The 27,688-nt window shown below is 39.6% G+C and overlaps 1 protein-coding gene across 3 annotated transcripts in view; it reads right to left on the bottom strand.

Annotated features, from left to right (window-relative positions):
• Nucleotides 1-27,688, bottom strand: part of PPARG (peroxisome proliferator activated receptor gamma) — a 145,813-nt gene that overhangs the window by 102,502 nt on the left and 15,623 nt on the right. Inside the window, exon 1 of one of the 3 annotated variants that reach the window (XM_075005555.1) lies at nt 26,383-26,449. The exons of the other annotated variants lie outside the window; for them this stretch is intronic. The gene's annotated coding sequence lies outside the window, so the exon portion shown is untranslated. Of the gene's footprint in view, nt 1-26,382; nt 26,450-27,688 lie in introns of those variants that run through there. 3 annotated transcript variants of the gene reach the window in all.

Raw genomic sequence — 27,688 nt, 5'->3', positions numbered from 1 at the left:
GCTATCATACCGGGATATAAATTATATCAGAAAGACAGAACAGGTCGTGCGGGTGGTGGAGTGGTACTATATGTGAAGGATAATATAGAATCAAATGAAACAAAAATCCTAAAGGAATCAAAATGTTCCGTAGAATCATTATGGATAACAATTCATTCCTCTAATATGAATATGGCATTAGGAATATATTACCGACCACCTAACCAGGACAGTGATAGTGATACTAAAATGTTAAGGGAGATTAAAGAGGCTATCACAATAAAAAACACAGTAATAACAGGAGATTTCAATTATCCCCATATTGACTGGCTACATGTCACCTCAGGACGGGATTCAGAGATTAAATTTCTTGATGCCTTAAATGACTGCTTCTTGGAGCAGCTAGTACAGGAACCCACAAGGGGAGAGTCAATTCTCGATCTAGTCCTGACTGGAACGCAGGATCTGGTCCAAGAGGTAACTGTTACTGGACCGCTTGGAAATAGTGACCACAATATAATAACTTTTAATATTCCTGTGTTGGGAAGGACACCGCAGCAGTCAAACACTCTGGCATTTAATTTCAAAAAGGGGAATTACACTAAAAGGAGGAAGCTAGTTAAACAGAAACTAAAAGGTAGAGTAACTAAATTAAAATCCCTGGAAGCTGCATGGAAACTGTTTAAAGACACCATACTAGAGGCCCAATTTAAATGTATACCCCAAATAAAAAAAACACAGTAAGAGACCTAACAAAGAATCACCATGGCTTAACAGCCATGTTAAAAAGGCAGTGAGAGAGAAAAGGGCAGCTTTTAAAAAGTGGAAGTCAAATCCTAGTGAGGAAAATAGAAAGGAACATAAACACCACCAAATTAAGTGTCATAATGTAGTAAGAAAAGCCAAAAAAGATTTTGAGGAACAGCTAGCCAAAAATTTCAAAAAATGATAGTAAAATGTTTTTTAAATACATTAGAAGCAGGAAGCCCGCTAAAAAAGCAGTGGGGCCCTTGGACGATAAAGATATAAAAGGAGCGATCAAGGAAGACAGTGCCATTGCGGAGCGATTAAATGATTTCTTTGCTTCAGTCTTCACGGCTGAGGATGTTACAGAGGTTCCTAAATCTGAGCCAGCCTTTTTAGGTGACAAATCTGAGGAACTCTCCCAGATTGAAGTGACATTAGAGGAGGTTTTGGACTTAATTGATAAGCTGAATAGTAACAAGTCTCCAGGACCAGATGGTATTCACCCAAGGGTTCTGAAAGAACTCAAATGTGAAATTGCGGAGTTATTAACAGTGGTTTGTAACCTATCCTTTAAATCCGCTTCAGTACCCAATGACTGGAAGACGGCCAATATAACGCCAATATTTATAAAAGGCTCCAGAGGAGACCCTGGCAATTATAGACCAATAAGTCTAACATCAGTACTAGGCAAATTAGTAGAAACAATAGTAAAGAATAAAACTGCAAGGCATGTAGAAGAGCACGAATTGTAGGGCAAAAGTCAGCATGGTTTCTGCAGAGGGAAGTCATGTCTAACTAATCTATTAGAATTCTTTGAAGGGGTTAATAAACATGCGGACAAGGGGCACCCAGTGGACATAATATACTTAGATTTCCAGAAAGCCTTTGACACGGTCCCACACCAAAGGCTTTTATGTAAATTAGGCAGTCATGGGATAGGAGGAAAGATCCTTTCATGGATCGGGAATTGGTTAAAAGACAGAAAACAAAGGGTGGGAATAAATGGTAAATTTTCACAATGGAGGGGGGTAACTAGTGGTGTTCCCCAGGGGTCAGTCCTGGGACCGATCCTGTTCAATTTGTTCATCAATGATCTACAAAATGAGGTAAGCAGTGAGGTGGCAAAGTTTGCAGATGACACCAAGTTGTTCAGGACAGTCAAAACCAAAAGGGATTGTGAAGAACTACAAAAAGATCTCAGCAAACTGAGTGATTGGGCAGCAAAATGGCAAATGAAATTTAATGTGGGTAAGTGTAAGGTAATGCACATTGGAAAAAATAACCCAAATTACACGTACAACATGATGGGGTCAAATTTAGCTACGACAGATCAGGACAGGGATCTTGGAGTTATAGTGGATAGTTCTCTGAAGACATCCACGCAGTGTGCAGCGGCAGTTAATAAAGCAAATAGGATGTTAGGAATTATTAAAAAAGGGATAGATAATAAGACAAAAGATATCATACTTCCCCTATATAAAACTATGGTACGCCCACATCTTGAGTACTGTGTGCAGATGTGGTCTCCTCACCTCAAAAAAGATATATTGGCATTAGAAAAGGTTCAGAAAAGGGCGACTAAGATGATTTGGGGTTTGGAACGGGTCCCATACGGGGAGAGGCTAGAGACACTGGGACTTTTCAGTCTGGAAAAGAGGCGATTGAGGGGCAATATGATAGAGGTATATAAAATCATGAATGGTGTGGAGAACGTGAATATAGAAAAATTATTTACCTTTTCCCATAATACAGGAACTAGGGGACACCAAATGAAATTGATGAGTAGTAGGTTCAAAACTAATAAAAGGAAATTTTTCTTCACACAGCGCACAGTCAACCTGTGGAACTCCTTGCCAGAGGAGGCTGTGAAGGCCAGGACTCTATTAGGGTTTAAAAAAGAGCTTGATAAATTTTTGCAGGTTAGGTCCATAAATGGCTATTAGCCAGGGGTAAAGTATGGTGCCCTAGCCTTCAGTACAAGGGCAGGAGATGGATGGCAGGAGATAAATCACTTGATCATTGTCTTCTGTTCTCCTTCTCTGGGGCACCTGGCATTGGCCACTGTCGGCAGACGGGATACTGAGCTGGATGGACCTTTGGTCTGACCCAGTATGGCCATTCTTATGTTCTTATGTTCTTAATATGAACACTGTCCAAACCTCTGTTGTCACATACTTGCTTGCAATCCCACCAAAGATTTAAGCACGCATCCCTGCAGGAGTGATGTAAGAACAGTAGAGTGAACAGTGAGAACCTACACTACCTTATTTATTTAAGTTAAATTAAAACATGATCTCAATGTCTTTTAATACATAGTCTTGGACCTTTGCTCTGTAAAAGTGATGCTTATTCATTAATTATCAAGTACGCCCCAAATCCGGCACTGATCTCTCTGTGGGTGAATGCCAAGAAGATATTGGATACAAACCTGATCTTAAACTTAGTATTCATTTTTAAATGTTAATTATTATCATGCTTACAGTGTATGGCTTTGTAAGTTGCTTTTAATTTGATTCTGCTAAATCTACAAAAAACATTTTATACTAATGGGTGAAAATGTTTTATATTATAAGGTATTTTATGTAAGCAAAAGGACCAGGTTTATGTAAGCCCCTGGACCAGGTTGTGGGGGGATAGGGCTCCCAGGAGGGGCGTGGCCTCAGACAGAAGGGGCAAGGATGGGCAGCCAGCCCTCACCTTTGTCTGGGGCATACAGCTCTGGCAGTAATTTAAAGGGCCCAGAGCTCTGGCTCATGCTGCTGCAACCAGGCAATTTACCTGTCCCCCAACCCCCACTCCAGAGACATGTATGTAAATGTAAGGAATGTGGCAGCAGGAACGCAATGCTCCTGAAGGCTGGGAGGAATGTGTCTCCCAGAGATCATTTGCATGAGAATGCAAAGGTGTGCATGTGTGACACCTTTCAGGCAAAGCCTAATGGGTAGCAAGTAAGCCATGAGATTTTGTCTTTTGTAAACACATTGTTTTAAAATCACAATTTATGCTGACACTCAGTGTGGGAGTTGTGGGATCTCACCAATGCTCTGGGCTGTTGTGGGGGACAGGGCAGTCGCCATAGCTGCATAAGACATTGATTACACAGGGCTCCCTGGTTTAAAGCATTGTAAGACAGGAGGGAAGGGGTATTAGGTGAGTCAGCTTGTTGAGTGCCTTGGCCTTGCAGCTGTAAGCCTGCTTTGACTAGCCTTCCCCATCTGTTGAAAGATAGAGCTGGTTACTAGGGTTTTCATGAAACTCCACACTGGAGATATTAAGAGCTGAAATCACAGAGTGGTATGTGAGGCTACGCAGAGCTGAAATCGCAGAGTGGCACTGAGGCCACGCAGAGCTGAAATCACAGGGTTGTGCCTCAGGGCAATCCCCAAGCGGTGTGGCCAGTAGGAGCAGCAGCAGATGATGGCGGGTGGCTGGTAGTGGGAGTAGGCAGCGGCCAGCAGGTGGCAGTCAGTGGGATGCTGCAGACAAGTGGACAGCTAGTACTGCCCTGGTGATGTATCTGTGGGCTCTGGGTCTGGGACTGCACCATGAGAGGTACACCCTGTAACTGTGTGTGTGGTAAAGGCTAAGAGTCCCAGCAAGAGACTTGGTTCTATAGAGTATGGGGATGGTATTTTGTTAAAGGGATTCATCTCTCCTTTGCTTAGATATACTGCATCTGTCACAGTAAACTTGGGATAAGTTATTGTCATTAAATAAGCTGTTTCCATTTTAGACTCTGTGCTTGCGAGGGCGGGGAGGACTGCCTTACAGGCACCCAGCAAGTGGGGTGAGATTGTCCCAGGCCACTGGGTGGGGGCTCGAGCCGGTTGGTTGTATCCTTGACAGGAAACCCCCTAGGAGCTGAACCCAGCCCTTCTGGCAGGCACCTGGCATTAATAGAAGGGTTACATAAATAATTACATTATGTGATCTTTCATAGTGTATCACTTAATAGCAAACATAAAGGTTCTCTCTAATGGAAGAAATAAATATCTGAGGAAATCTTGGCCGTACTGAAGTCAATGGCAAGTAATTTCAAATGAGGCTATGTCTACACTACGAGATAATATCAATTTTAAGTCAATAAGCCCCATTTTTCCCAAGTGCCTGTCCTCACTGTAAATTCCATAAGCTCGATTTATGTAGCACTAAAATTGACATAATATCCATATCATAATATTGTAGTAACCTGACAGGTGTAGCGTTCAGTTTGAATTTAAAATTCTAAATGAAGGGTAGAGAGTAAGCTCCATGTATTTGAATTCATTAGCCTCCAGACATGTCCCGTGTGTGCCACACAGTTCTCTGCTCTGGCCTCTTCCATCTCCACTGCTCTCATGTACAGAGGAATTAGGCAACAGGAAGACCGTTCCCATTCAGCACCTGGAAGCCCATGGCTGTAGGGTCATGAGAGGCTGAAGGGACAATTGTTTAACACAGCTGTGCGAATAGCAGACAAAAAGATTTTTCAGCCTCTCATGTTTAACATGGCAGGGGAAAGAGGAGAATGAAATGTGGGCCGATGTTGTCAGATACCCACATCTACTAGCAGGGCATTTTTTTCCCCCCATGCTGCACCAGCAAAAATAGCCAGTGAATGCTATGGGGCTCAGGGATCTGTGGGATAGGTTTCACAATATACTACTGCAGCACTCGATTTAAGCTCCTTGTGTGTGGCAGCAATAAGTCAATTTTGTGGGGAGCATGTGGGAAGGTGAGGATGCTCAAAACCAAATGGATAAAACCCAGCATTAATAAATTGATTTAATAAATTGAATTTTAGCTCATAGTGTAGACACAACCTGAGTCCATCTTCCACCTGTGCTTACTTTTTGCATAGGCTGTCCTAAACATATACCTAAAGGGATCTTATTATTCTTTCAAACAGATATTTTATCAAATCATGTTTCCAAGAAATGAGCTAATGTGGAATATGACATTAAGAGGGTAAATCACTAAATATAGCTGCAGTTCCGTGCCGTGATCAAACACTGAGTACTCCCTCAGGAAAAAGAACAAGTGCAACATGAGTTCAGGCTCACTCCTTAAACTAAACAGCCCACTGTTAAAGTCCTTCTGGGCAGTCAGAATAAGTTTTAACTTATTCGTAAAAGTGCTTTTGTTATATCAAACCGAATTGGTTTTATCACAAAGCAGCCGTCTCCTAAAATTCTCAAAAATGAAATGTTTACTTGAATACGTACCCATTTTGATAAGCACAATGGAAGTATGAAGTGGGAGAGACAAGGTGATGAGCCAAACAAAAAATCCAGTGCAAAAGTACATTTAGCTCCTGCATTACTTTTTGCACAGTCCTTACCTCATCTGCAGGACCACCTCCCATTTAAGGGAGGCCTTATTGCCAGCTAGAGCCTCAGGTTTCTCTGTCCACATGGCTTCCAACAGAGCTGTATTTCTGAGGAACTGCGGTTGGTGGTGCACCCGGAGACAGAATGGAGGCACAAATCTTAAGTCTGGAGGACAGTAGGACAGAACTATTCTCTATTCTATTGTGGGATATGGTGGGCAAATCCCACATATCCAAATATGAATACATTTTTGTTCTATTTGGACAAAATGAATGCATCTTTCTTCAATTTATAGTATGTATTCATTTATACAGTTAACACTTCTTAAATTAAATTTTCACATATAGTCAAATTCTGTATTCACACGTGCAATCTTTTGAAATGTCAGCCACTGTAAAAGTTTACAGCATTTTTCCCATACTACCTAAATGTGCAATTCAGGCTTTCACCAATTTAAAGTAACATATTAATCAAGTTAAATGTTTTTGTGCAGCTCTAATCTGACATGCTTTAAAAGTAAAACTTGCCCTTTTTCTTTCAATAACTAAATTACTATTTCATGTGAACAAACCTAAGAAATGTATAACCTGTCTAACGACTTCTCAGTGATAAGCCAATCCCTCTTCATGCTACCGCACTTTTGAAAAAAATCTGCATGCAAAAACTAGTCGTCATATCTTAACGTCTAAATGAAATACTTTGATTATTACTGTTCCATGCTCGTACTTTTATGCATTCAGTGGGACTATACAGGAGGGTCTCAACATTCACGAGGGTTCTGTGTTCAGAACCCTCACGAATGTTGATTTTTATGAATAGTGGGAGGGAGAGGGGCTCAGAACCCCAGAAAGTGGCAGCTGCCAGTGCTTCTACCCCAGAGCCCGGAGGAACCCATGGCAGCTGCCAGCACTTCTAGCCCCAGAGCTCCGGGAAAGCTGCGGCAGCCGCCAGTGCTCCCAGCCCTGGATCCCTGGGGAAGCGAGACCACTCACAAATAATTGAATTTGTGAATGTGGCACTCACAAATAGTGAGACTCTACTGTATCAAATTTATTTCAACATTCTAAGCACCATCCTTGCATACATCTTACCAAAACTCATCAGACTGACGTGACTTTAGAATGCCTGTACAGAAAATGCCAATACAGGACATTAGCTTGCTACTGAGACTGAAATTTCAGTATTGTGTAACATAGGGAGAAATAATTAAAGGGAGTCAGTGACTCAGTTGTGAATTGTGCACTAACATGAAGTTAACTCATATAGTGCTACTTCTTTTGAGTATCAGAACATTAACTTCCCCCATTCCTGGTTCTTTTTGGCTGCAGTATAATGCATGTGATAACATGCACTGCACTTTATATTTCATCCCAAAAGAAATATATGCTGAAAATTTTCTTAGGAAAATTTAGAAGTGAAGATTAATAAAGAGTCTAGGAGGAATAGTAACTTAGCATTTTTCAAAACCTGGTTATTGCTGAATACTAACAGTATGGGAAGCAATTCATGGTGCATTTCTTAACATAGCTGTCTTAGCTATAAAAAACAACTACTGCTTTATTTTAGAATTAATTAATATTTAAAAACCATCTTGAAATTCAGTTTTATAATAAATAAATTTTCTTATGTTGAATTCACAGCTTTTTGCTTATAAAATTTATTTGGGCCATTTTGTCACTCTTTTCACTTTATACACCCATCCCTCATTTAATGAGTACTTCACTTACGAGTATTCGCTAGAATGAGGGACATATATATCCACTTGTGTCTACTAAATGAGTGAACTTCCCCTGCTTAATATGAGCAAGCCATGGGGTCTCTGGCCAGGGAGCAGAGAGACCTGTGGCTGGCTCTGCTCCAGCCACAGGGTCCCTGGATGAGGGGTGGGGAGACCTGCACCCTCCCAAGCAGCCCCAAACTGCCCCCAGCCTTAGAATCCCCCTGCATCCCCAAACTTCCCCCAATCTTAGACACCCCCTGCTTCCCTAAACCACCCCCAGCCTTATATTGCTCCCCTGCCCACAGCTCTAAATGCCCCAGCCTTAGACACTCCTCCTCCTTCCACAGCCTCTTCACCGGGGCTGCTAGGTTGGGTGGCTCCCCCAGCCCTCCTGCTCCCAGCAGGTAACAGTCATTAAAACCAATTAACTCAAGTGTTAAGCTTTCAGCACCTAGGTATAAGGTAATTGCTATCTCTAATGATAGGCCTGAGGCAGCAGTGTTAAGAAACTGCAAATAGCTTCTTTAACAACCACATGCAGCTCAAACTGCCCAGCTGGCGACCCTTAACAAATCTAATGGTGATCCATGTTTGGTCCCAACCCATAGGATGGGAATTCCTGCTCTACATACATACACTACATCCTATTTCCGGTGCCTAACTACTCAAATACATCAGAAAAGTACAACAAATAGGAGACTTTTACATGTATTTTAATGGGAATTTAGTGTCGCTCCTATGAGTTTTCACTTATGAGCAGAAATCTGGGAACCAATTATGCTCATATAGCAAGGGATTAGTGTATATCTCTTGCCCTTTATAGAAACAGTAAGATTATGGTTAGGAATTTTCTACTTTACTTTCTTCAAAGGCTTCCTGCAGTGCATTTCATACAAGACCACAAAAATATAGTAACAATAGAACAAAAAACACAAAACAGAATTATAGTAAGTAGGGAAGAGAAATTACCCAGAAGTCCTAGAACAGACCTAACCTATACAAAAAAAGTGAGTAATACAAAATGGACAGCAACTGCAAAGAAATGTATTGTCACTTCGTGGTCATTGTGTCAGAATCTAAGCAGATCTGCAAGCTATTTAAACACTCGCCATCAAGTAATCAGATCATTCATCACAATTTTGCACATCTGGTAAAGACGCACAAAATCAATTTCTCTGGGTCCACAGTCAACCCCCGTACTCTTGCTCTCACAATGAGTAATGGAGGTCAACAAGAAAAATAGTCACCCACGCCTCTTTGCAGTTTCCACAAGCACTTTCCCTTTCCGTAGTCTTTTTTTAGAGGTTTGGGATTAGGTCCTTTGACAGCAATACAGAATTTAGCTAAATACCTACCAATCTGTCTGCATTTCCCATTGAGAAAAAAAGACTCTCTTTTGGTTATCTTTACTATACCTATTTAAAAAGAATGTGACTAATGTGTATGTCATTTTATTTCTCTTCTCTTCTACGGGCTGATATTGCTATATGCTAAGAGCCATACAACATAGAAAGCCTCAGACAGAAGACAAGGGATTAATACTTGAATACAACACACTGCAAAAATCATACCACATTACAAATGCACAGCATTCTATAACAATAAATCTTGTGATGTTCAAACTTGCTCAACATCCATGCAAATTAAAACAAAATAGAATACTTTTCATTTTACTTTGTACAATGTTTATTTTGTTTTCTCTTGCATTCTCCTTTCTCCATCGCAGTAAAACCCCTGCCCCTCCCTCTGCGTTCCCCTTCCCCATCCTAGACTATTTCTCCTTGGGCTTTGTCTTGATTTTCTCAGTTTCTTCATTCCACAGCCAATATTTCTAATGTTTAATGTTCTTCAGGTACTGTATTAACTACTTGGGATCCTGAGTCCCTAGCCAGGGCCAACCTCACACAGAAGCCAATGGACATTTTGCCCCACATAGAGAATGCATAATCAGCTCTGTTAAACAATGAAGGAAATTGGTTAACATTCTTTGACAATCAGTTTTTGCCCTTCTGGAGTCACAGTGATGTCAATATTCAGCACAATGGAAAATGAGAATTTTAATACCCAAGAAGAGTGGGACAATTTACTAAAAATAGCAACCCTAGAATATCTTTGGGACAATTTATGTCATGCCTTTTTTTTTCATCTGTAATGACAGAGCCTGCATGAGTCTGAATCTGATCTGTGTTGCTGACTCTTTTCTTTGGAAAATCATGAGTCAGAGCCACCAAAATCATGTGCTTGTCTTAAAAATCACAAGGATTATTTAAATGAAATGTGGATTCTCTTTATTTCCATACCAGTTTCTGAGCCTTTAAGGTGGTCTCAGGTCACACATCTGGCTGACAACAGGAGCCCCAGCCTCCTAGGGCTGACAGAGGGAGCCTCTCCATGTGGCTGTGGCTCCCAATCAGGCCTGGCCACCCAAGCCTGGCTGATAGCAGGAGCCCTGACAGCTTACAGCTGGTTGATACTAGAAGAGTCTCCTTGTAAAGGGCCCTGGCAAGGAAGAGCTCCTGCTGTTCTCCCCAGATGGCTGGGGCTCTAGAATAGACACTGATTTCTAAGTAGAATTATTAAGTCTGACTTATGATTTCAGGGTATAACTTTCAAATGTCAGGATTTTTGTTTTTAGCTAGAGGTGAAAAACTCTGACATGATGTTCTATCGTGAGATCATGAGTCAGGCTTAATTCTACTTCAAAATCGCATCTGTCATAATTAATTCAGGAGAACTGGTATGTCTGCATAAAATACATTCCAATGGTTTTTGTACTGTGTACAGTATATAAATATTACAAAGACTCTGAAATGTTTCTCAACCTTAACCTTGGATAGAAAAACTCTGCAGAACAGTTCAATCACCATGTCCATTTTCATCAGAGGACTCTCCAAAGCCACCAGTTAGAGGTGAATACCTGCCTTTAGGAATAGGACCACAACCACCCAGCAAATACCCATTAACGGTTATAATTATCAATAACAGCCTGTCAAGATTTGTATTTGGCCTTGCAATAAAAAGCTACATATTCTATTGTTAAGTCCTTGAACTTCCTTACCTGGATTTCTTAAAATAATACCGGAAAGATACTAGTCCATATTAAGTTTTTTCTGTTTTCTTTAAAGATACAACCAAACCAAAAATTTGCTTATTGGCTTTCATTTATTTATCAATCCAGAGAAAAGTGTTATAGACAAATTCTAACTCCATGGAATTAGGGATTAATGCTTAAGTGGTGATACAACACTAACTGCAGTGGTTTAAACAAGAGCTGGTATACTGACTTTTAGCAGCAATGAAAGAGAGGAAAAACAGAGTTGGTAAATTGTAGTTCCCTTCCCCATATCGTGTGCTCTTGTCATTTTCTATATTTAAAATGTCTTAAAAATCCTTTTCTAAGTCATCATCAAAATAGATAACAGTAGATCTTTTAGCTTAATTTGCCATGATTAATAGAATTATATAAATCATCATTTGAGATACATATGTATGCCTGTCTATTCATATTTATAGCAATCAAAAGCTCAATCACATTTTCTTGTTTCTTTCAGAAAGTTTACTAAAAGAGGGCAAGGCTGAATATAGAAAAAATCAGGTTAACATTTTCTCAGTGTTAATCACAATTATTCACAATTAAATTTAATGCAGATTGAACCTCTCTAGTTTGGCACTCTCGTCTGGCAACATCCATAATCCAGAATGATTTTAGTTAGCTGGATGACCGCTTATCATGGGTGTGGCCAAGTCTCCTGAGGTCCCAAAAAGGGGTTTTATAGCCACTAGTCCTGGCTTTCAGTATTCTGTGCTGTTATTTAGCTGTAAATTACCCCTAAATATCTTCTAAGAGTCCAATAAGCAGTGGAAGTGTTGATAACATTGTTAGACAATATTGACCTCCCATGGCCTGGCAAATTCTCTTGTTTGGCACCATTCAGGTCCCAAGGGTGCTAGACTAGAGAGATTCAACCTGTATAATTTTAATCTGAACAATTAAATATAAATTCATTAGCAATATATATATTTCTAAATATAAATTGGAAAGAGGTCAATACAGTCTGGAATCTTTAGGAGATAAAATGCTGTACTTTTAAATAATTTTCCTCTTTATCCTCAGTTCATTTTGGCAGAATCCTTATACCTAAGTATTCAATATAATATGTTGCCATGCTTCAGTAATTTTACAGCTGGATTAACTTTCTAGGTAAGCAAGTACCACATAAGGAACTAAAAGTTTTTATTGTGACTTTTTGTAACCTCTCAAGCATGTCTCTGAACAGCTAAGCATCATGTGGTTGGTAGGATGTATTACCACACACTTGATGAGTTACTGTTCTGAAATAGCACAAAAACAGATTTTTATTTCCCCCTTAGCTCCTGTAGTTATTCCCAACCTAAACAAAAAAAAAGTTTGCAAATTTCAAATTAATTTGAACTAAAATCACAATGGAAATAACTGAATTCTAACAAAACTGAATTTTACTCAAAGAATCATTATCAGAATATAATATATTTACAATAGAGATTACAGCAAAAACAAATTCATAGACATCCGGATGACAAATGCAATACATGTAATGTAGAGTTAAATGTCAGGTAAAGGAGACTTACTGCATTCTTTTCACGTCCAAAACTTTCAATTAAACTTTTCTAAACTATCTCAAATCCTAAAGAGGGTCTTTAGAAGCAGGCTGCCTCCCAAACCTTGCATGGCCTGTCCTTTGGGCAGTCAGGCCAGTACGTATGGTCTAACTGTATGAACTCAGTTCACACACACAAATTGCAGAAGAACAAATTTTTTTGCAGTTTTTTTAGCTGACCCCACACCATGAGTGACAGATTGAACGTAGTCTGGGAACAAACCCAGGAGCACAGTAAAAGCAAGGACAGAACTGGTCAAATTTTACTCAACCATCTGTGACCCTGGAAGCTCCAAAATCTGAAATGGCAGGAGGCACACAATTCCATGGACTCACACCAGAGGTATGACCCAACAGACTATTACCACAAAGGTATCACATAAGGTACCCTTGGGTGATAGGTGAAATTGCTGCTTGGGAAGGCAAGCTCCCCAGTCTGTGGCCCTGGCCATATTCCATCCATGCTCTGCCTCAGACCATGCCACGCTCTGTCCAGACCCTGCACCTTCCCCACCCTCTGCCTTCCCCTTCCCCACCCTCTGTCTTCCCCTTCCCTGCTCACCCTCTTACACCCAAACACCTGAACCCAGATGTAGCGAATGACATTTGAAAAAGAAATATTCTTCTACAATTCATATTTTCAACTGCATGCCAGTTTGTAAAGACTGGACCTCCAGAAGATATCTAATTAAAAGTGCTAAATTTGGGAATAAAAATGTCAGTCACAGATATTTTTGATATACTCTGAAGTTTGTCAGAAATTTATTTACAAAAACTTTTTGGTAAGGGCAAGTCAGCTGTCTTACTGAATATAACATTAGATATTATGGAATACATGATGAAGCTCTTCTCTGTTTTATATTTTCATAAGCTATGTTTCTAAAGTGAATTTATATTTTAAATGAACTCTTAAGCCTTTAAAATAGCAATCATTCCAGAGTATGACATATTTAAACACACTGAAACAAAGACCTTGTTTTAAATTAATCAGTGACAGCAGGCTACTGCAGTGGTTCCCATCCTTTTCACTAGTGTGAACCCCCAGTTACCTCCCAACTGTTTGCAGACCCCCATCTAAGCCAGTTCTAACTTCTATGCACACTTCATTAAATGAAAAAGAAAACCACAACCTAGATTTTCAGACAGCAATTAACAACATTATTGGAAGATATTTAAATAAAATAATTGATTTATCTTTGCAATTTATTTAAAACTTATTTTCTATGATAATTTTATTTGTCTTTTCTTTTCACGGACTCCTTAAAATACCCTCACACAACCCAGGCTGGGAATCACTGGTTTAGTGGTTCATAACAAAGTTCACTGCTTGTAGAAAAAGGGGCACTAATTTATTTTGTGTGCTCTCCATAACAATACATACGTTTATGAAATTTCACCATATGTTTATGTAAAAATGTTTCCAAAGATTTTAGACATAACAAAGGATTTTATATCTTACTAAGTTACTGATTTTGAAACCAGTTCATTAAGTAGTCAGAATTAAAGAAGTGGAAACTAATTTGTCTAGCTTTCTAGAAGAAAATGAGCGGTTTCCGTTTAAGGGCTCTCTTCAACGGGGGGGTGGGTTTGTGCAGCTCTACAGTGGGGTAAAGAAAGATTACAGCCAGGGTGGATAAAAAGGATAGGAAGACTTTGGAGTATGTTTCTTTAAAACAAATTAAAATGGGAAGGATGGTCTTTTGAGTAATTTATATAAAAATACATATCTGAAGAGACAAGCATTTAAGGCTAACGATGAATATAACACTAGAACTGAAAAGGACCTCAGGAGATGGAGTCCAGTCCACTGCCCCCACAGCAGGACCAAGCACCATCTAGACCATCCCTGATAAATGTCCATCTAACCTGTTCTTAAATATCTCAGTGAGTGAGATGCCACAACCTCCCTATCCAATTTATTTCAGTGTTTAACCACCCTGACACTTCAGAAGGTTTTTCTAATGTCCAATATAAACAACCAATTAGTAAACAAATACTAAGATAGTGCATCTAAAAGTCCATGCAGGGATTTTTAGAGATGTGATTTTATAATCTTCATCAAACTGCCAAAGCCACTGTGGGTGCCAGCATGAATGGTCAGAAAAGGAATAGGAAGAGGCAAATGGTTAGGTAAAAAGATCCAGGGGAGGCAGTGCCTTCCTTTACCTCTTAAACCTACCATGTATGAAGTTACTATATATAAACTAGTGACATGCTGGTGCCAGAAATTATTGTGTGATATCTGTACAGATTTTATATACACAGAGTTACAAATGGGCACTGGAAATACATTCTTAAAATGTGTTTGGGAGGCAACGCGTGAATCTAGCCTGTCAGACAAAGGAATGTGTCTTACTGACTTGGTTACAGGCACAGAAGAATAGAAGAATACTTTCTTATAAACAAAACCATCAAACTAAACAAGAAGAGAGAAGCCTGTTTAACAATAATACCAAGGGGACAGTTTATCGTCAAATCAAGGTTTAGGCTGGCAGTTTGAACAGTTTGCTGGCAAGGCAGACAGGCTAATCTGTCAGAGAACTGACACACAAGGGCTTGTCTCCCTCCCGACCAGCTGATCAACACTGTGGCAATCAATCCACTGTAGCGATCTACTGAAGACTGCTACATTGACCACAGGTCACTCTCCCATCAATTCCAATACTTCACCAGAATCAGAAGCATCAGGTAGCCTACCCAGCTGAGGAATGCATTCAGGAGTTCTTGGCTGGGTCCAGCTAGCTGGTGTAAAGCTTCATGAGCCAGGCCACAAGGGGGTAGGTCTCTTTAAGGGCATGACTTGCTCGGGCTCCCAGAACAAAATGGTGCCCTGTCTGCTGTGGTTCCAGGTGGTCGTTTTGTCAAGAGAGTGGGCTGTCTGGCTGCTCTCTTTCAACACAGCAGATCGAAAGAGCCATCTGCTTGGCAGTTTGGCCACAATCTATTGACAGAAGTTTTGTCAGAAGGTATCTTCCAACAAAAACTTCTGTCAACAGATCGCTCTAATCTAATCTAGACAAAGCCATAGATGAGTTTGCAGAATGTATAGGCAATAGCATGTAAATACTCTTCTCCATATTTTGAGAACCCCTGAACTATAGGTCAGTCTTCTGCTCATGCACATTGGCAGAGGGTCTGGTCCATAGTTCAGAAGTATACACTACATTACACTTACATATATGTTCACTTTTTCAGACAAAACAATAATATACTTGTGGTGAAATCCTGGCTTCACTGAAGTAAATAGCAAAATTCCCATTGACTTGAATGGGGCCAAGATTTCACCCAGTGTTCTTTATTGCTTAGGAGGTTACTGTACCTTTTGGTTAATAACGGGACATACCATATGGCTATGGTCTGAAGAAGTGGGTCTGTCCCATGAAAGGTCACCTAATAAATTATTTTGCTAGTCTTTAAAGTGCTACTTGACTGCTTTTTGTTTTGATAGCATATAGACTAGCACGGCTCCCTCACTGTTACTAGGTTTGTCTATACTAAGCAGAAGATTAACTCAGTCCAGGTCAATCTTCCAGAGTTTAATTATCCACTTACAGTGAAGAAGCAGCAAAATCGATCTCTCTGGCATCAGCAGTTGACCCCTGTACGCCACACTATCTCATGGAGTAAGGAAAGTCAATGTGACAATACAGAGTAGGTCTTCACTAGGGAAATAAATCAATTCTGATACATCAATTCAAGCTATGCAAATTCCATAGCTAGAACTGCAAATCTGAAATTGATTTATTTCCCTAGTATAGCCATAGCCTGGTAAATACAAGGAGGTGATCAGCCTTGCCTTCATCATGGGCCTCTGCCCGTAGAGAAAAGAAAATGCATCTCTAAGAGCAGCACCTTTGATATATGCAGGATCCTCTTAAAGTATGATTGGAACGATTTGATTAAAAGGGTTAAGGTTTTACTTCCAGTTTGAGTTACATGACAAATAACTTCCTTGCAAGACTCATCCTCTCAATGAAAGTAAGAAAAGCTGCTACTGAGCCCATTATTTGTGCTAGAATGCCTTGTTTAAGAATGCTAAAGAGGCCTCTGACACTTATCTTCATTGAGAAAGAAGACAGAAATTCTAAAGATGAAAACCCAAAATTATCAATGGAAGATGCCAGATAAATCGAAGGGTAGACTTGCATGCTATGCCCTTCCAATCAATTGTACCTTCATTTCACTTATTATGGCATGCTAAAGACAGTCATTGGAAACCGTTCAATAAAACATTGTTGGAAAGTTGTTAGTGCCCTAGTCATAAAGACGTATATTATTTTGAAGCTCCACGGGAATTGAGGTATGCACAGCTTCTTAGGATGTGACCTTTCCCTTAGACTTCTTATTTTAAGATCAAGTTACCATGAAACGTCCCAAATGGGAGTTGCTGTGCTTCCTTAACAGATAAGGAAAACAGCAATGGCAACTTACAGAAAGAGGACTTTCATATATTTCTACAGAACAGACAACAATGTGGTCTTGAGAGACATCCAAAGCATTCTTGGCGGTTAAGAGGAAAGTAATATGTTATATTAACTAACCCTCTTTTCCCTGAAACATAACAAAGGTATTTCCCTGAATTTTTTAGTGCCCCCTCTGCATACTTCTTTCTTTCTTTCTTGTTTGTTGCACTGCAGTACCTTTGCTGACATTACATTTTGAGCAACTGCCTAGGCATCTGGACTCCTACTGTTTAGGGGATGAGACCTATCCAGGTTGTCATATAGTTGGTATTCATTGTTCCGCCTGAAAACCATTTTATGACCAGTCTGATGTTGCTATTATCATCTCCATGTTCTCCTGTACCACTCTATTTCCTGGAACATGGACTTCGTCCCTCAGACCATATTTATTCTCTCTGTACTCCCATGATAACAGATTACTGTAATTCACTCCTAACTGTGAAATTAATTTGAAACCTTCAGAAGACAGAAAATTCAATTTCCCAGGTACTCTTGTTTTGCAAACAAAGAATTGATGAATTATGTCAAATCAAAATGCCCTACACAAAGCATTGGAGACAGCTAGAAAGTGCAGAAATAGGGTGAACAGATGAATATGCAGACCCACTGACCTGCACTTATTGTTGATCAGCAAATTAATTATATTCAAGATCTTGTGGATAGCCACAATTGTACTGAGGTGACCACCCCTCATTTTATAACCCTTAAAGGTTTATGAAATCTGTTGTGGTGACCTTAATCTGAACACTGTGGTTTTACAGAGATCATGCCACAGATTTTCAATTCAATTAATCGTATGGAAACCCTCCCTTGACTACAGGCGAAACCTACCCCCAATTTAAAGCCAAAGTAAAGTCTCTTTCCAAAGACTTCAGTAGAAATTGGATCAGGCCGTACTTCTGCACTTTCTAGCTGTCTCCAAAGCTTTGTGTAGGGCTTTTTTATTTGAAGTATTTCATCATTTTATAGTATTCTGATTGTCATTGTAATTAAAGTAATGCATGAGGCCCAAGTCAAAATAGGGACCCCTTGGTGTTAAGCACCATACAAACAGAATTGCTTTTGTTTGATTATTCTATGATAGTGTGTCTGCCCTCCCTGGGTCAAACTTTATTTTAATCACTATTGATTTTAAATTTTTGATAGAATTCACATGGGGAATATAGGAAACAAATTTAATTTAAATAGTGCTGCTTATAACAGAAACATCTGTATTTTAATCTATTTTTCTTTTGCAAATCAAGACTGTAAAAACTAGCAGGTTTGGATCATTTCAAATTGTTTTTCAGGGTAGCATAACTTGCTTGATGAAAATCAAATCAGCAGGTCAATAAAAGAATCACTGAAAAAATTAAATATTTTGCCTTTTGGGCATTCAGGGCACTAACCCCACCCATAAATACTCCAAATGGTAAAATATAATAAATGTTTGACTTAAATGTTTAATATCCTGGAATAAGTTTGTTAAATTAATACAATGGCTATGTATCACCTTCTTTCTCTATAGGTATTTATTTGTTATACATACTCATCTCCATATCTAAATATTGTGGCAACACTAATTAACAGAAGAATGGAAAAACTCTAGTCCTTCTCAAAGAACTTTAGAGAAACCCAGTCTGCTTCAAAGGTCTCAGACTCTCTAATTAATGGGCCTGCAGAATTCCACTTAAAATGTGCACAAAGGGGCAGATGGCACCAAGTCATTACCAGAAGCCTGATGTTGCTTGCCCATGAGTCTCTGCACTCACCCCATCCTAATCTGAGTGCAACCTGGTATACAAGGTTGCAGAGCCTGAGTGTTGCTACAGCAGGTCACAATACCACTCACTCAAATTTGGCCCAGCTTCTCCATCATTATGGCCAAAAAGTGGTCAGGCCATGACCTTCATAGCTCCTCCACTCTGCAGCCTCTGAATCATATGGAAAGTTATAATTAGAATATGTGAATTGAAACCAAACTGCATAGTTGAGAAAAATCCTTCTCTCTTTAGTCATGTGAGTTGGCCCACTGACTTCTTGCATGATGAGGGCAAGCAGAGTTTGGTCCCTTAAAGCTTTCCTGCAACTATAGTTGGACTGGGGTTCTCGGACTAATTATTTCTGCTTTCCAGAAAGGCTGTGTCTACAACTGCATTCCTCTTTTGAAAGAGGCATGCAAATGAGGGAAACAAAAATGCAAATAAGGTGCAGATTTATACATCTGGCACCTCATTTGCAGATTCTTCTTTCAAAAGAGCTTCTTTCGAAAGAAGAAAAGCAGTGCAGATACCACTCTTTCGAAAGTAAAAAAAAAAATGGGAAGAAGGGTTCTTTTGAAGATGGGGTTTACTTTCGAAAGAACTGCAGGTGCCAGATATGTAAATCTCCACCTCATTTGCATTTTTGATTTCCCTCATTTGCATGCCTCTTTCAAAAGAGAATGCAAATGTAGACACAGCCAGACTGTCCTTCCTCTTTAATGCCATATCTACACTTGGCAAAATTTCAAAATGACCATGCTCATGGCCAAATCAGAGAATACTAATGAGGCACTGAAATGAACTTTCAGCATCTCATTAGCATGCTGCTGGCCCAAAAGTGCCACATGTCCCTTGCGTGCAGCTCATCTACACAGGGGTCCTTTTCTAAAGTACCCTGGAAACGTCTAAATCCCCTTATTCCTACTGCCACAGCCAGCAGCATGCTAATGAGGCGCTGAATGTTCATTTCAGCACCTCATTAGTATTCTCCAATTTGGCCATTAGCATGGCCATTTTGAAGTTTTGCCCAAATATAGATGTAACCTAAATGACTGACAAGAGATACTTATTTACAGTGCTTGTTTTAACAATCAAGTAGAAGGCAGCCCTTAACACAGGCCCTAAGAGTTAATTTTCAATAGACTTGAGGCCAATCTTCTCCCTTGGATAACTACAGAGTCTAACATAATATGCATCATAGGACAGAACAAATCCAGCCTTGTGTGATTCAGTAAATGTATCTTCGTGATATATTGATGTTATATGTATCCTGAATTCAACTGGTTACTTCTGTTCTATACAGGTTTTTATATCACCCTCACCAACATAGTAATTGAGTGCCTCCCAACAGTGCATTAAATATCACGACTATACATATGTCACATTAGTAACAGAGAGGGAGCCGTGCTAGTCTATATACTATCAAAACAAAAAAGCAGTCAAGTACTTTCAAGACTAACAAAATAATTTATTATGTGAGCTTTTGTGGGACAGACCCACTTCTTCAGATCACAGCCATACCAGAACAGACTCAGTATTTAAGCAACAGAGAACGAAAAACAGTAATCAAAGTTGACAAATCAGAAAAAAATGATCAAGGTGAACAAATCAGAGAGCAGAGGGGTGGGGGAAGTCAAGAATTAGATTGAGCCAAGTATGCCAAAGAGCCCCTATAAAGTCCCAGAAAATTTGCATCCTGGTTCACACCACGTGTTAATGTGTCGAATTTGAATATGAAATTGTGTTCAGCAGCCTCTCTTTCTAAAGCAGACTGAAAATTCTTTTTCAATAAAACGCAAACTCTTAAAGTCATTAACAAAATGGCCCACTCTATTAAAATGTAGACTAACTGGTTTGTGGATCAGGAATGTTTTGATGTCTGTTTTGTGCCCATTAACTCTTTGTCTGAGAGAGTCTGAAGTCTGTCCAATTTACAAAGCATCTGGGCATTGTTGGCACATGATGGCATATATGATGTTAGCTGAGGAGCATGAGAGTGTGCCCGTGATTTTGTGAATAACCTGGTTAAGTCCAGTGATGGTAGCGCCAGAATAGATGCGTGAACAAAGCTGGCAGCGGGCTTTGTTGCAAGGAGAAGTCCTAGGACTGGTATCCCTGCAGTACAGACTGTGGCTACTGGTTAGAATCCTCATGAGGTTGGGAGGTTGTCTGTAGCAGAGAACAGGCATGTCACCTAGGGCCTTCTGGAGTGTGGCATCCTGATTAAGAATAGGCTGTAGGTCTTTAATAATTCATTGCAGTGCTTTGAGTTGGGGGCTGTAGGTGATGACCAGTGGTGTTCTATTTTTGGCTTTTTTGGGCGTTGGCTTTTTTTTTTTTTTTATGGCGGCTGTTCTGGTCTGGCTACAGTCTGAAGAAGTGGATCTGTCCCATGAAAGCTCACCTAATAAATAATTTTGTTAGTCTTTAAAGTGCTACTTGACTGCTTTTTTGTTTTGATAGGTCACATTGTTTGTTCTTTCATCCCCTCCAGAGATGGAGAAATGTGTTGAGTGGAGTGTTTTGCATGTACAGTGGCCCTGATTTTTATTATGTGGTCTTTATTATTATTGTTGTCTTTAGTTCCTGGGAGGAGTTCATATAACAGTCTTGAACCCCCTCAAAGAAGGATCTGTCTCCTCTATCCACTTTCTAGAAAATGCTAATAATAGCAAATGAGATAAATCCAAAGTTGAAAATCACTAGCCCACAGAAAGGAAAAGCCGTTCGTTGGCTAACTTCTTTTCTAAGACTACTGTATATCTTCTGGCATTCCTGAAAAATGATTCAGTTTCAAGTTATATCTGTGTTCCTACCGCTGTGAGATTGACTTTTTGCAAAGGAACACAGTCTCAGTGCTAAGAGTCTATTTACAGAGGGCAGGACTGAACTTTGCATGTGGACACATACAGAACATGATAAAGATCGTTCTGTCCCATTGGCAATTTACAGAATTGTGATTTGCTACTCCCAAACACACCTATAATTGAATTCCTCAGTCATAAAATCACTGAGACCAAATAAGTTCAGATAGGGTTTGTCACGCCTCTTTTTTTCCCCTTCTGTTAACATATTTCTTATAGAGCTTTTTTTTCTTTTTATAGTTTTGCTTAAGTTATAAATTAACCCCAGAATATATTCTCCCATAGGTCACATACTCCAGCTTGTTTTATGCTTCATGAGAAAATTTCAGGCTTTTTAAGTTTTATGGTGTGGAGTCACTCTGAACAATAGTTGGTGGTTAAAGTATAGCAAAAAGTAAATCTCAAAAGTTTAACAGATCCACTACAGACAAATGACCAAAAGTTGAAATACTACTCTATGCTTTTTGGTATAGAAATCAGGCCAGTCATATCAAAAAGGTATTCTTGTGAGATTTCTGGTACTTGCAGTTTCATGTAGCAATGTTGACTAATGTGACACCCAATCCTGAAAATGTCTTACTTAGGACAAAAATCCCATATGTTTCTGAAGGTATCCAGCACTTCCTAAAATGAACCCTGTATTTTTCAAGTTTGAGCCATAACTTCATTTTATGCACATTAACCAAACATAAACATGTATTTAACAGACTGGTTAAAAATACAATTTCATTAACTTTTTTGTGGGGGGAGTGGTATGTACAGACAAAACTTTCATTTCAGCAGCTGGGACAATATAAACTATTTGCTTTACTGGTCTCTTTTTCCACCACCCAAAACCATTCAACTTTTGTAACTTGTCTTGACATGGCCTTGTACAGTAAACACTGCTTTTCCTAAAGTTTCATACCTGTTCTTGCTAAGGCTTTTCTTAAGAGAATGTGGTGCATTCTGGAAAAAAAATTACTTGGTGATGATTCAAGGACTGACAATGTGATTTAGAAAATCTTGCATCTGTCAGCCACTCTTTCCGATCCAGCTAAGACTGGCTATGACCAGGGTCTGGATGGGAGTTCAGATTAGGAACAAGCTGGGGGTGCAGGGTCGGGACAGGAGTGGGGTGTAGGTTGTGGGTGTAAGCTGAGAGTGGGTGTACAAGGTCTGAGGAGGAAGACTGCAGGAGTGGACTAGGGGTGTGGGACCTGTGTGGTGGGTGCAGAAGCAAACTGAGGAACCTGGCCTGGAGGGGGCAGGGGCTTGGGGCACTTGTGTGGACAGCTCTTGGGGTACAGGGTAAGTGAGTCTGTGCCACCATGTGAGCACACGTCTAGTGCAGACCTGGCTTGAAAAACAAGTGATTTTTTTCAAAAGGCTCAAAACTCTAAAAATGACCTAAAACAGCTGGCTTTTTGCATAACAAAAAGCTATCTCAGGGCCCCTTCCAAGTGTTAGATAAAAAACCTGCATCTCCGGCCCTCACTGATTGCTAGGTATCAGACTTCAGATCACACAATTTTTAGGTCTAGTAAAGCTATGATTAGAACCGCAGTGGATCTTGCTCATCCTAGGCTCATGCAAAGAGAAGTTTAAGAGGAAATTCTTCGTTTTTCAAATTCAGGAAGGTCTCAGGCAGCAGAGCTGTAACCAGTGAGCTTGTTTTTCAGTATGAAATACAATTTTTCAAAAGACTCCAAAATTGCCTAGATGGTTTTGAAAATTTAACCATCAGATTTAATTTTTGTATTTTCCCCTCACTTCCTGGCTGCAGTCCCATGATATGTGGGTTGGGATCCATTTGTCCATAGATAATGAAGGCTAACAATTACAATTTTTGTCTTCTAGACAACCTCTAGAAATGTCACCAAAAATATGGTCCCCCCTCCCACAGTCTTTTAATGAGCATCTAACATTTCTTTCATCATTGTTACCCTGAACTACCATCCAACATCTCTGAACCATTCTATTTGTGTTGGAACCAGAGTACAACCAGGACCATGTAAATATACATTTGGAAAACACAGAATACATTGTTGGTGCTCATGAAACAAAAAGATTCACAAGGTATCAAATTTCAGTAATTTCACAAATTTTGGCCAGTAGACCAAGAGTAAATCTAAAAGGACTATTTGCATATTTACACATCATATGACAATTAAAAATAGGGAATTTTTTGAAGGGGGCTTTCCTTCCAGGTCCCACAGCACATGGACATACAAATTGTCATGCATTAGCAGACTTGTGGTGCATCTATCATGTACTCCAACTGTATCTGTACAATTTTGGCTCTGCTGCCATTCCTCTATGCACATGCAGTGATATGGCATCTACTTTGGGACCTGTAGGTGCTCTCCCCTCTAACTTGGTATTCAAGCTTCCATGAGCTACAATAAACAATGTATTGTAGTGACAACCTAGCTCTGAGGTAGACTAAATGGTAGATTGACTCCTTTTTAAGGGGATTTATGCAGCTTCAAATGACATAGCTGAAGATAGAATACAAAAGTGAATAATAGAACAGAGGTACAAAAGTCATATTGGGTCAGTCAATCCTACCAATGTGATATTCTTTTACAGAGTATAGTTTAGTGTTTTCTCCAGTCTACTTTTACAGGTCTCATCTTGTACCATTTTCAAGGGGAAAACTGTTCCATAACCTAATAAATTCAATATCAGATTTTTTTTCCTGGTACGCAGACTCAGCTGCTTTAATTTTCAAAGGAGCCTAAAGGAGTTAGTTGCTCAAATCTTACTAACCTGGAAAATCCCAGTCTTTAGGATATTTCCTTTTTGTTGTTATTTACACACTTCATATACTTGTAGGCGTGCCTCTTAACCCATCCCATAAATACCTCATTTTTAATTTTTCCTTATACATGAATCTCTTCTCTTCTGCCTTATCTGTTGCTCTTCTCTGACCTTCCTCCATTTTGTCAAGCTCTTCCTGATACTACGATGATCAGAAATAAATATTACTGCTATTATGTAATATCACTTTGCAAACTCATAGTAACAGAGAGTAAGCCGTGCTAGTCTATACACTATCAAAACAAAAAGCAGTCAAGTAGCACTTTAAAGACTAGCAAAATAGTTTATTAGGTGAGCTTTCATGGGACAGACCCACTTCTATGGTCTGGAGAAGTGGGTCTGTCCCCCGAAAGCTCACCTAATAAACTATTTTGCTAGTCTTTAAAGTGCTACTTGACTGCTTTTTGTTTTGCAAACTCATGTTTAATTTGCTGCCCTCAATCAGTACTGGAGTCTCTCTTGACATTACTGAGGACCCTGCAATCCTCTGACCCCAAATCATCCCTTTCTCCAGGCTCCTAGGGAAGAGCCCAAAAGTGGACTGTTAGCTCCACTCAGCATAAGCTAAAGATGGTTAGCAAATTCCCTGTTCCTTCATCTCACACAGTGGCTACGTCTACACAGGAGGTTTCTTCTGACAAAACAGGTGTTTTGTCGACAAAACTCATGGAGCATCCACATTAAAAATGCGTTCTGTCAACATACTGCCAACAGAACTTGGCACTTTTGTCGATAGTCTTCTGCCATTACCTCATGGGGCAGAACACCTTTCTCAGCAGAATCAGGTGTTCTGTAAAGAGAGGGCCAGGCTGTCCTACCGCCCTCTGTAGACAAAACAGATTGCTTTTTCGATCCACTTGTGTGTGGGGGCACATTCTGTCACTAGATTACTGTAGTTTAGATGTAGCCAGTCAGAAAAGAGTGACAAGTCCATTCCCTTTGCTGTATGTTCAAGGAGTACCTCCTTTTCTCACTTTTTAGGGGATCACAGGGGTTCTTTAATCTTTGTCTCTCCCTTAGTGCTGGGGTTACTCAGGATTTTTCCCCTTAGTCTTTTCCTCTTAGGATAGAGGGTGAGGACCTATGTAGGCAGCATATCACATGTTTCCCTCTTCCTCCCCCTCAACTATCTCCCCTCAGATATAAACCCGGGAAGAGGGAGAGGGACACTGTGCACCTTGCCAATGCTCTGCTCCTTCTTCTTGCTTATTTTTACCCAGTTCCACAATCTTTGGAGGATATTGAAATTTGACTGGCCAAGGGGCTAACTGCTGTCACCTGCCTCCTCACTCTCTCAGCTGGTTCTCCACTTTATTCTGAACTCAAACACATCAGCAGAAAACCATGACTAACAAAGGGCAGGCAGTCAGCAGTCATCCTCCTGGGAAAGGGTCAAGCTATACCAGAAATTTAAGGTTGCTACATAAGCTTCGTGGCACTATGCTGTGGCGCATTTTCCATTGATTCTTGGAAGTCCAAGAGAAAAAGGAGGCCCAACTGCACAGCCTGAATCAGAGAATACAGCCAGGTGTAGAGAAAGCCAAAACATCACAAAAAGACTGTTCTTAGAGCAATTGCAACACGTCCTAAACAACAGAGTGCCAGAAGTCCCAAAAGAAGCCAGATATAAAAGGCTTTAAGACCAACAGAATCAACTGTTTTTTTTAATTTGAAGAAATTGATCCTAACCACATAGCTATACTTTAAAAGATTTACTCCCTTATTAATCCTTTCCTTTAACTAGAACCATAGGGGATAACTGAAATACAAGCTCTTTAGATAATTGTGCACCCACAAGTTGCTCCTCAAAATCTTCCAGGTACTCCTTGATTTCCTTCTCTAATCCTCTCTTTGTTCCCCCAGCTCTTTTCTTTACTAGGTCTCCACGGTACATGGGATCCAAGGATCCTGTCTAATCCATCCCAGCAAAAATGCATTTATGTGAAATATTCTGAACCCAAACAGCCTGTATTTTAGATTAAAGATACTGTAAATAGTCTACAACACATAGACAATATGTCACAGCCTTACAAAATTTTCCAAACTATCCTGTGCAATTTCTCTTCTGTGGCTGTTTTTGTTTGTAAAAATCAGTAGCACACACTGTTTATGAAAATACCTTGTAAAACAAGGCTGACAACCAATCCAAAGCTATTCTCTGAGTCTTCACTTGATCTCTCACCTTACTTAGAATTGGCCTCCTGGTGACCTAAAAGTGAATGGAAAGAAGTGCATGTGACTTTCACAACTGCAGTATTACATCATTAAGGAGGAAATAGTGAATGTATAAATCAGCTGTCTAACGTGACTTACGTAATGTCTTTCTTCTATTGAAAACGACATTTCTAAACAAAACCAGGAACCATTCGAAAATGACAGTTATCATGGTCAAACAGCATATGCTTTGAGAAGTGAAAGGAGAATGGTGACATGCAAAACAGTATAAATAATGATAGACACTGCATGAGACTAATGGACTTCATAGATGGACTATGTCTTCACCAGCCCAATTGGAGAATACTAATGAAGTGCTGCGATGAATATGCAGCACTTCATTAAGCTAATTCTCGCCACAGCAACTTCAAAGTTGCGAACTTGGAAGTGCTGGCAAGCCATGTAGCCACAGGCACTTTGAAGTCGTGCGGGTACTTCGAAGTGCCCTTACTTCCCAAAGAGTAAGGGTACTTTGAAGTTGTGTGGGTACTTCGAAGTGCCCATGGCTACACCGCATGCAAGCACTTTGAAATTTGCAACTTTGAAGTTGCTGCAGGAAGAATTAGTCTAAAGAAGTGCTGCATATTCATCACAGCACTTCATTAGTATTCTCCGATTGGGCTGATTACCATGCCCTTTTCAAAGAAGGGGGCTAATGTAGACATAGCCATGGTGTAATATTATAGTAATTGTGTGTTTTATAAATAAACAAATTACAAAATACCTGTGAATGTTTTCCCTGTAATGATAATATTTAGTTGGTTTTTTTTTAATGTATTGTTTTGGGGTATGGATCTTTACTACAAAGAAGTTTTCTAAAGTCTATGTCTACAAAAGTGGATGCTTCTTAATGGAATTAAGAGATTTGGCACTGTAGTTCTATTCAGACTTCCTACAGTACAGAATTTTTTCCAGTTTGTAGTAAAAGCAACCTTGCTGCACATGTGTGTAATTACTTGTTTCTTATAAAAGTATTAAATGTGTTACATTTTTTAAAAAACTGTGGATGCTACAAGATATGTTATGATGTGATAATTATTCTAACCAGACTCCACACCATTGCAATGATTTTCTTGTTAGTAGTCAACTAGTTTTTATACATTAGACTATTATAGGCAACAAAATACTGAAGATTGAATGTAAATTATATTTGTCACTCCCCAACAAACTAGTAAAATTAGCATATCCAACCATAAGAATGAATCTTTGAC

The sequence above is a fragment of the Carettochelys insculpta genome, chromosome 11 (assembly GCF_033958435.1).
Source record: "Carettochelys insculpta isolate YL-2023 chromosome 11, ASM3395843v1, whole genome shotgun sequence".
Classification (NCBI taxonomy): Eukaryota; Metazoa; Chordata; order Testudines; family Carettochelyidae; genus Carettochelys; species Carettochelys insculpta.
The sequence above is the reverse complement of the archived record's forward strand: the minus strand, read 5'-3'. Positions and strand labels throughout refer to the sequence as shown.